This window comes from Poecilia reticulata, chromosome 4 (genome assembly GCF_904066995.2).
Source record: "Poecilia reticulata chromosome 4, P_reticulata-male-v2, whole genome shotgun sequence".
Lineage (NCBI taxonomy): Eukaryota > Metazoa > Chordata > Actinopteri > Cyprinodontiformes > Poeciliidae > Poecilia > Poecilia reticulata.
Window position 1 is genome coordinate 14,245,753 of NC_088833.1, and position 10,035 is coordinate 14,255,787.

The following is a 10,035-nucleotide window of genomic DNA, read 5'->3' on the forward strand; positions in this document are numbered from 1 at the left end:
GTGACCCTAATGACCTAAACTAGCAGCGTGTTCGTCCCGCCTCAGTGTCCACATGGATGAAAACCGACCCGATGCCCATTAATACGTGGCACAGCCTCCTTCCTGCTTTAATAATCACATGGTGTTTATTTCTGCAGCTGTTTAAACAAAGTCCACCACAAACTACTGAGTCTGCCAACAAATCTGTTTAGTCTGCTGCTAGCTAATGTTCCTCACAACAAATGCCACAATAAAACTTCGCCTCAAACACAAAGTGCAGGTTAGTCGCTGCTGCTTGTTCGCAGATCACACGAGGCTGCAGGGCAACGCGCCGCCATCTTATTTTATTGGCCCTGGCCCGCTCTTGAGACTCGCTTTTTATTCCCAGTTCAGTTCAGACGCCGCATTCCCACCTAGAAGTCATCCTGCAAACATGTTGCCTTAACTACATTTGAGCCCGACAGAGAGATAAACTGATTTCTGGATAAATGGCACAACACGAGGAACTGGAACAGAGATGTTGCAAAAGCATTTTGCAGCTGAAGGGTAAACTTGAAACATTTCCCGATGCTCGTTTTCCTCTAAACGGTTAAGTCGTCGACCTGCTTCCCTCCTGTCCCGCCCTGCCTGCCTGCAGCTCGTTGCTCCTCTCCCTCTGCTCTGAATCTTCTCCTTCCAGGAAGTCTGCGGTCTGCTCGCCTGTGGAGAAACGAAGGAGATGTTTCCCCCCATAAAAACGCCACGTGAACAAATGCTCAGAGGGCCAAGCTCCCATTAATCCTGCTGCGACTGCCAAGGGCCCAAACTGTGCAGCGCGGTCATGTTAACAAGTCTCTACGTCCAGCGATAACTGAGGGCTTATTTTCTTTAAACAAAGGGAGCGTGCAGGTGTTTGTGGGATTAGATCACTTCACCAACTTTACATCCAAAAGCCAGGAGTGTCTTGAGTTGAGCGCCGTGTTTTTGGGTTGCCTGATGTCAACATGCCGACATGTTAATGCTGCTCAGATTGAGCTGCAGGTTCAGTCTCTGCTTTCTTCACTTCAGTTCTCCTGTCCAGGACTTTCCCACCTTCTGCAGTTTAACTCGGTAAGTTACCAAAAGTACAAACTTGTACATCTTTAAGTCTATAAGGATTTAATAAAAATAATAAACTCGATTAGTGCAAAAGTCTGGAGTCATCGCTCGTGGCTTTTTAAGGTGCAAAAATGCCTGATGGAGGGGTTTTATTTTATTCAAAAGAGGTGAAAAGCAGAGGAAAAAAGTTATTTTGTTAGACTGGCCTCTCTTGACATTGACTCACTGTCAAGAGAGTATTAGAGTATTAGAAATGTCCCTGTAGGCCTTTTAGACCAAAAAATTTGAACAGGTGTTTATCTGTTCTTGAATTTCTTTAGATCAGGAGATGATTGGTAACATTTTGAGATTTTTCAACTTTATTCTCAAGTTGTTGATTCCACATTGTGAAATACTTCTTGCAGCTCTTTAGGTGAAGCTAATTATTAAGAAATCTTCATTTGCTGCTTTAATGCGGAAGAAGTGAATCCTACTGCAGCTGATTTATCCGTTGGTAGATGGTTCACATTTTCCACAAGCATCCTCTGGTTTTTAAAAATGCTGGGGAATAAACCAGGAGGTTCCAGATTGCGTCCAACGCGTGAAGGATTACAGTTTGACAGAAACGGCGGATCGTCGAGAGTCACCTCAAAGCTCTCAGCCTCCACGGCGTTGGAGAGGAGCCGTCATCCTGTCAGAAACGCTGAAGAACATTTGTGCTGTTGTGGTCTTTTGACTCCTCAGCCCTGAGCTGTGGTGTTTACACCGCCGGCGCTCACAGCGAACAGAACAACTCGGGTTTCATATTCTGCAGCGGCCTTGTGCCGACAATCCAAACAGCCCTGCCCGTTTACTCCCAAGTGCTGATGATGAATGGACGGCGGCATGAATAGGCTCAGTGTTAACAGCACATGTTGGCGATGGAGCAATTTGCTGCACCATGCGCTGCCTTCACCTCCACTCCTGCAGTTTATGTCTCTGCTGCACGTTTCCCAGAATTAACACGCCTTATTTTCCCCCAGCAGGAGCTTCCCTGGAGAGCAGTCAGATGTTTCCAGAAGGTTTCTCCACCCGAAGGGGAAAAATGGGCCTTTTGCTGCTGCTGTTCCTCCAGCAGGTCTGCCCTCCAGCTGTTGGACACCAGAGTCCTACAGTCTGGGAAAGACTGGAGGCTCGCTCCAATATTTTCCAGGTCTGAAAAAGTTTGGAGGAAGAAAATTTGGGTATGAAAAGAAGTGTCCTTGCTTCTTCTTTTGTGTCCGTCTTTCCTTACCCCTCTTCCGTCCTCGTGTCCTTACTTCCCTGTGCCCTCATTTTCTTCCTTGCTTCCTCCTCATTCCTTGTTACTTATTTTCCTTCCCTGCCTTCCTCCCTAATTGTTGCCAATAGCTCTATATTTTACAGAAAAATACATCTTTACATGAAAAATATGCAAAATATGTGAAGGAGTTTGAAGGTCTGAACTCTCACTCTGCTGGTGGGTCATCTGTTATGTTCCCTCAAAGCAGCTGTGAACAAGTGGAAGAATAAATTTCACTCCAAGCTTTGTAAACAGCTACTGGAAAAAGACAAGCTTGTCTTTTTTTTTTTCTTTTCTCTGTTGACCTCCCAAAGTCAATAATAATTCATATTCTCTCAGAATCAAACGCTAATGTTCTGTAACAATATACAAAAGCTCTGGGGTTTTTTTTGTATTTCAGTATCTGTATCAGTATCAATGGATTCAACAAGGTCACACTCAAAATTAAGTTTAATTTAACAAAAACACTCAAGACTGTTATAGAACCAAAAACATCTAAAATTCTGCAGGCGTCACTTGCCTCAATAAAATAATTGTTTGTGATTCAAGAGAAAAGATAGAGATCAATTTTAAAACCACTGCTGTCCAAAACAAACACAGAAGCCCATCCTAAATCTGTCCATCTTAATCTTAAGACTTGTGCTAAAGTATTTATTTTATTAACGCTACTATCTTTTGCTTATGCTAATTGTGCGCTAACCTCAATTCAAATAGTCCTTGAGAAACCAAAAACCCTGAGCACCAATTAAATTTTGACATACTTTGCACATTCTACTGCTCTTTAGATATTGTAGGTGATTTATGTTCATATCCTGTTCTCTACCGTCTTTTTTTTTAGTTCCTGTATGTTTCTTGGTTGAAATAAAGTTATGGGGGAGAGAGCTGGAAGAGAGAACGCGACGAGAGGAAACAGTCTTTATCCTCTTCAAAATAAGAGCATGACTACCCAGATTTCAAACTTTACTCAACTAAAAGTTTACAAAACAGCCAAGTAAATTAGCACTTAGGAATTTATCCAGAAAGATAACTTGGGGGATTATAAACGCGCTAAACGTTTTTGAAGTTAGCAAAAGTGCTAAATGCAAAATTAGCAACTACATTTTGCTCAAGCCAGCTTGTTTTCCATGTCTTTTCCCCCTTAATTAACGCTCAGTTTCTGCTCACATTTGTCTGAAAATTAAATGTCTTCAATGATCTGAAACACCTGTGACAAAATAAAACTTTAAGAGTTTACATCAAATGGGATTTTAATACGAGACGTTTCCGTTATTAAGCAGATTCCAGAGTGGTGACTTTCATCTCCACTATAGCAGTCGTTTGTCTACATGGTAAATGCTGGGAGGAATCCAATCTCGTCTCCACCGTTTCCACGCTGGAGAACCCAGAAGTCAGCCTGACTTCACACTGCTCTCCTCCCACAGCTGAATGAGGAATTCGAGAAGCTTCAAGAAACTAATTAATCAGCGAGGAGCTGCTCAGGGATCAAACACAGAGTTCACACTCGCCACTCGTCCTGCACAGCTGCTGCAGCTGACGGCTGCCAGAGACGACAGCCAAGCGTTGTATAACTCTTTAAAATGTTTTGACATCGGCCGCCTCTCCCGAGTCCAGGCGTGCCAAGTGAAGATGTGCGCAGTGAGCTGTGGTCACACTGGGACAGGGAGCTTCCCAGTGGCTCCCAGAGCAGCACACAACCTGCGATACAATGACACACTTGTCACACTTATTCACACAGTGCCTTGCAAAGGCATTAAACTCCTTTTTCACATGGTCATCTAGTGGCAAGAACCCAAAGGAGCGTGTTTTTAACACGTTTTCAATTGCTCTGATCATGAATTTTGAGTAGACCTTCATAGACGTTAAATGATTGATTATTCTTCAGATGATGTTCTTGTAACAGTGAAAAATATGCACTTTTTTTTTCTTTTACCCTGAAGTGTGACAGCAAACAGTGGCTCTAGCGGGTGTTGAATCAGGATGGTTGATGTGACGGTCCAGAGAAACCGGGACTGGCAGGACATCAGGTGCTGACTGGAAACATCTGGGCTCCATCTTCCTGCTCTGTTTAAAACTTCTGACATGTAGAGTCGCTCTCACTCCTCCAACGAAGGCATGCCACACTTCCAACTTGTGGCATGCATTTTGTTTAAAAAAAGAATATCGAAAATCCTTTCCTTCCATTTTACAACTTTACGCTTGTCTCTCACATAAAATGTTGATAAAGCACATACAATTTTGTGGCGGAACTGAGGAAAATATTCAGTGTTTTAGAAACTTTTAAGTAGGCCTACTAAAAATATCTTACTTCTATTATGAGGAATCCACTGAATGCTATTATCTGCCGGTATGTTTTCAGCTTATTTATCTTATTCCATCCATCCATCCATTTTCTTCCGCTTATCCGGGGTTGGGTCGCGGGGGCAGCAGCTTCAGAATCAAAATCAATTCTGATTTTGGCCGATACTGATCGTCTTGTCTGAATATTGCTAAATGCAGAAAATGTCAGTGGGTTGGCAACAGTGGGGTGACTATTGATAACTGCAAACATGGAGACATGACCTAGTGGGCTGGTCTATCAGTCAAACGTCTCTAACAGGAGAGGAAAGCATTTGATTTTTAGAGCTTTACTGAGGTAGATAAGATCAGTGGATGAAATCACTTTCACATGTATTGGCGGATCACCAATCTTCAAAATTAAGGATCTGGGGAAGATTTATTGGTGCACCCCTAACATACACAATATGCAAATATTTTCTTTTGAAAATAAAAACATACACTGATTTTTGCATATTTGTTAACATAAAGTCACCATGTCATGATTTTATGTCACGAGACGTATAATTTGTCCCCTGAGCTACTATTTCCATATGAAGAAATCCATCACTCCCAACCAAAACCAACCAATCAGAGACAGGAGGATAGTCTTAGCCCTGTCAATCAACCTCTTCATGCTGTCAATCAACTTAACATTACAGGAAAACCATTTATCCACTGTCATCGGTGTCCATGCTAACTAGCCTTAACATTCATGAGAGGTTCCGTTAGCTGCAGCGTAGCCAAATGCAAGAGATCAGGGAGAAGTGGGATGAGCAGCACCACAGTGACAGTTTCAACATATATGTAAAAAAAAAAGTATCATAAGTTACATAGTGCTGCATTACATAGTGTTGCATTATTATTAAAAAGACACATAAAACATTATGCCTATGTCATTGTAGAAAACACCACATACTTAATTTAAACTAAAGGTTTAACAGGTTGAGTAAAACAAAAACAAATATACACACCTATTTTAAAGATGCCTAGTGTTGCTTTCCAGGAAAAGTTCAGGAGTGTCTGGATGCAGCTGTTGAGGAGAGGAAACAAAATAACCATATAAGGAGATATAAATATAAACACCAAAACATGCAAGTCTTCCAATAATTAAATCAATAAGTTTTTTTGGGGGTTTTTTTTACAATAAAATGAAATAATTTGTTCTGACAACAAATTTAGAACAGTACTATTTATATAGTTTTTAAGCTAAGCTACAGTAACCAATAATGAGTTTGCAAGTAGGCATTTCAGTAAGAACTCCCAATTGGAATTTTTTTTTTTGCAAACGTCACTTTTATTTACTCTCAGTGATGTTTGTTCCTATTTCAGAAATATGAAAATTAACTATCTGTATGTGCAATCCACTAACTTACAATTCATATGAGGCAAGAAGCTTCTGACCCATTGTAACAGTTTATCAACATAACCTAATCTCAACATGCCTGATTAGAGCACCGAACACGCAACAAATTTAACGCTGAAACACGAGCCGTCCCCACCCCACCCAGTCTTACCGTCGTCCCCTGGTCTAACGGTTTCCCTCGGCTCCAACATTACGTTCGTTCTCTGTCCCCTGGTCTAATGGCTGCTCCTGCTCCCGCTCCCCCCCAAGTTTACGTTCATTCGTCGTTCGACCCCACCATAATCCCCACCCGCGACATTTCCCATATACTAAAACCCCAAACTTGACATGGAAAGTATATTTACCGAAGTTAAATGGCCACCTACTTTTATGTTAACAACCGGGACATCAAATCATGTTATCAAATAAGAAAACTGCAGCTTGATATTTTTAAAAAGCAGGATTGAGACATAACATGACGCCATGAACGGTTAGCTTTCACGCGCCCAGTTCAGTTTGACTTGAAAAAATGGCCGGTACTTTGAATTCGGTAAAATACATGAATAGTAATACCGCAATCGCCGCATTTTACTTTTATAATACACAAGCAAACACAGCATTGTAAAAAAAAAAAGACTGCAAAACAGTCTACAATAATAGACTGTGCTAGGAGTCTCACGAAGTCAACTACAAATATTTCAAAACATTATTCACAGAAAAGCATGTGTTTTTATTTATTTTACTTTACCAGGGAGTGGCAGAAAGGTAACTCCGTCTCTTAATCCAACCAAAGTCCAAAAGATATATGCTCCAGGGTCCGGTTAGCGAGCTTCAAATGTCGTTTGACCAGTTTTCGCGCTTCGCGAAGGTTCTTGTTCCCATAATGCAATGCGTAAAATGGAAAATACGGTACAAATACCTGTAAAACTAAAAAACGGAGAAATTCCTTCAAATTCCTCAATACATTTACTCGTTTTTTTTTTTTACAGTTTTTTTTACAGTGCACGAGCGATATTAAAAAATACAATGAAACAGAAAACATAACTGGAGTGCGTTACATCGCTTCAAAAATACTTCGTTGGTGTTTTTTTTTTTTTATCTTTGTCTGCGATTAGAGGAAACATATTCCTGAGGCCAAAATACACATCATCATGTTTTGTTTTTTTTAATGTGTCCACCAAGAACATCCAGAACTCCACCATGGACCACCAGCACATCACTCGCTGGCCCCACTGAACTGCCAGGAAGTCTGCGAGACCTTGACCTGGTGGAAGCAGGTCGGGCTCTCTGGTGGGTCGATTTGTTTGCTTTAACCGAGCTGCTGACCCCGCTCCCTTTCATCGACTCAATCACCGCCATCACCGCATCCACAGACGGTGACTACATGCTCCGTCTGCCGGCCCGCTCCGTCTCCTCGACAGCTGCTTACAACCAGTTCGTTGACAGATATCAGCTCCTCCCCACAGCCGCAGCATCACTTTTTCCTTGTAAGGAGATTTGTAGCTCTTCTTTGGGGCTTCAGGGGTGCAAGTTTTTTTTTTTTTTTTTACCTCAAACAGCAAAGGTTAAATTGTGGTTTTATAGGTGTAAGAGCCACACACGTCTGTTCCTAAAAGGAGTTATAGAAAAGGTCTTATACACCTCAAACTGTATCACGTCAATGGGATTTTATGTAGTAAATGGAATTTAAAAAAAAATACAAATGTAAAAATTGTGTTTAATAATTTTAGTCACACTCGTTTACTGATACCTCCAAATAAAATCCAGTGTCTACTACAAACATTCACGCCACAAACTTGGCCGTTTGGAAGAGTTGTTAGAAGAAACCATACGTAGTACCACTTGCAGTATCTCAAAAGTAGTGAAAAAAACATGTAGAAAATCTCCAACATACAGCAACCTGGTGAAACAAATTAAGACATACTCAAGTTTAACACAAATTATAATGATTTTGATTAACAGAATCAGATATTCAGTTGTCAGCATGCGTCTTTAGTCAGAGGCCTCTTCAGATTTGTTGCAATACTGACTGCTACGGAGATCCTCCCTGCCCACAGCATCATCCACAAGAAACTTTATTTTCCCTTCGCAATAAATATTGAGTGAGACCTGAACATTTACCTGTTTTTTTTATTTCCTTGATTTTTAAAGCTCAGTTAGTCATATCCATGCAGTCAGATATTTTGTAGACTTCTGTTTTTTACTCCGACTGATTGTGACAGCCGAGCTCTGAAGATCCCTCACCTGCCTTTATGAATCACCTGAAACAGCTGGAGACCTTCCACACGTTCTCAGTGGATTCCCGTCGACTGGTGGAGAAACTGAGACGATGATGAAGACGAGGTGGTCTGCCTCATCACAGAGGAAGCATTGAAGTGTGGCCTTGAACAGAGGCAGATGCTCCACATATCTGCAGCTAATCCCAGCGGTGATTTATGGAGATGTACTGGAAGTGAAGGTGAGGGCGAACATCAGCTCATGTTGGACGGAAAGAGGGAGGGGAAGGAGTTCGAAAGCATGACTAGAGACTCCATCTTGTTTGCTGCACACCTCCAGGAATGCAGCAGAAAGCTGTGGGCTCTATGTCTGGGATGTGCAGAGTGACAGGGATGATAGAGATTGAAACTCAAACTGGGACTCTGAATCAGGACTTTGTTCCCGGACGGCCAATTCCAGGAGATCCGGAAACAAAAAGCTTGTTAAACCGCCTGCCGTGACAAGAGTGACAAGAGGAGGAATTGATTAGACCTAAATATGTCTGGCCAGAAACTCACATGGATTTGTTCCATGATGGGAGCCGACAGGCAGCAAATCACATTTTTAGATGTTTCTTCTTTGCAGTCCAACATATGATGCATAGAAGAGCTGCCGGTGTCGTTGTTTCCTACAACATTTCCAAACCACTTTTGCTCAGGAAGCTTTGTTTAACCAGTCGACTGAACCCAGAGCGGGGGAAACCGGCCCCTAGAGACGATTCTTTATCCTGAGTCAAAAACCACAAAAAAAAAACCCACAATGAAATAAAATAAATTCCTCTGCAATGAGGATTAATTTTATAACATGAAGGGTTGGAGCTGAACATTTTATTTCTTCGCTGATTGATTTTTTAGGAAATATGTCCATCGCAGGAAAAGGAAAATAGTTTTCCAATCACTCTGAAGAGTTTCAGGTATTTACAAGATTTTGCCTTTAATGACTTGCATAGAAACCGGTAAGAAAATAAAAACATGATAGATCACCATTTTAAAATGTATTCTTAACCTGGTTGATGGTGCTGTGCAAAATGAGCAAAGTTTTACATTAAACTATTATTAAAGTGTTCTTCTTGTGCAACAATTAAGCAGATCAAGATGAATTTAGGTCAAAATCAACCTAAATTCAACCTGTTTATTGACGAGAATACATTCAATATTTTTTCCGTTTTCATCAACTGAGCTCTAAATAATAAGCTAACCAGATGGCTTTTGTTTTAACAAGGTCTAGTTTATTGTTGAGCAGATAAAAAAAAAAACATTTAGCCAATTTTAATTTTTAAAATGTATATTTTTTCTGGTCCATGATTACTTTTGAGTTCATGATTTTGGCTCACGTGACAAAAAGTTTGGACACCCCCTGATGTAAACACACTGAAACAGACCAACACTAAAAAGTCTCTCTTCTTCACTCTGCACTCATATCGCAGTTCAATCTGTGCAATATTTAAATAAACAAGTCTGGTCACACTCTTCACATATTTTACAATTCAATTTAGATTTTATCTGTAGGCGATTTATTAATATTCAGCTTATGTTGTTTTCAGATATTTTTATACAATATATACTGGGGTATATTTTAATTATTGAGCTGCTGTACTACTATTCTATTACATCTTTCAGTCGGATATGTGAGGATTAGGTTATGAAGGCGACTCTTCGGCTCCCAGTACTCAGCGCTAATGTTTCTACAGCAACATCGCTTCAGCTGTAAAAGTAAATCCAGATCAAATGTATGACAGTAGAGAAACTCCCTCAGGGCACGGATGGTGAAATAAACACCCGCTCTC

At 40.9% G+C, this 10,035-nt stretch overlaps 1 long non-coding RNA gene across 1 annotated transcript; it reads right to left on the reverse strand.

The window, feature by feature from the left end:
* Positions 1–337: 337 nt before the first annotated feature.
* On the reverse strand, positions 338–7,535 carry LOC103463474 (uncharacterized). The gene is made up of 3 exons (XR_533520.3): positions 6,742–7,535; positions 5,623–5,681; positions 338–678 (listed from the first exon to the last, which is right to left on the reverse strand). It is a non-coding gene; the product is annotated as an uncharacterized LOC103463474 (long non-coding RNA).
* Between the last annotated feature and the right edge of the window lie 2,500 nt (positions 7,536–10,035).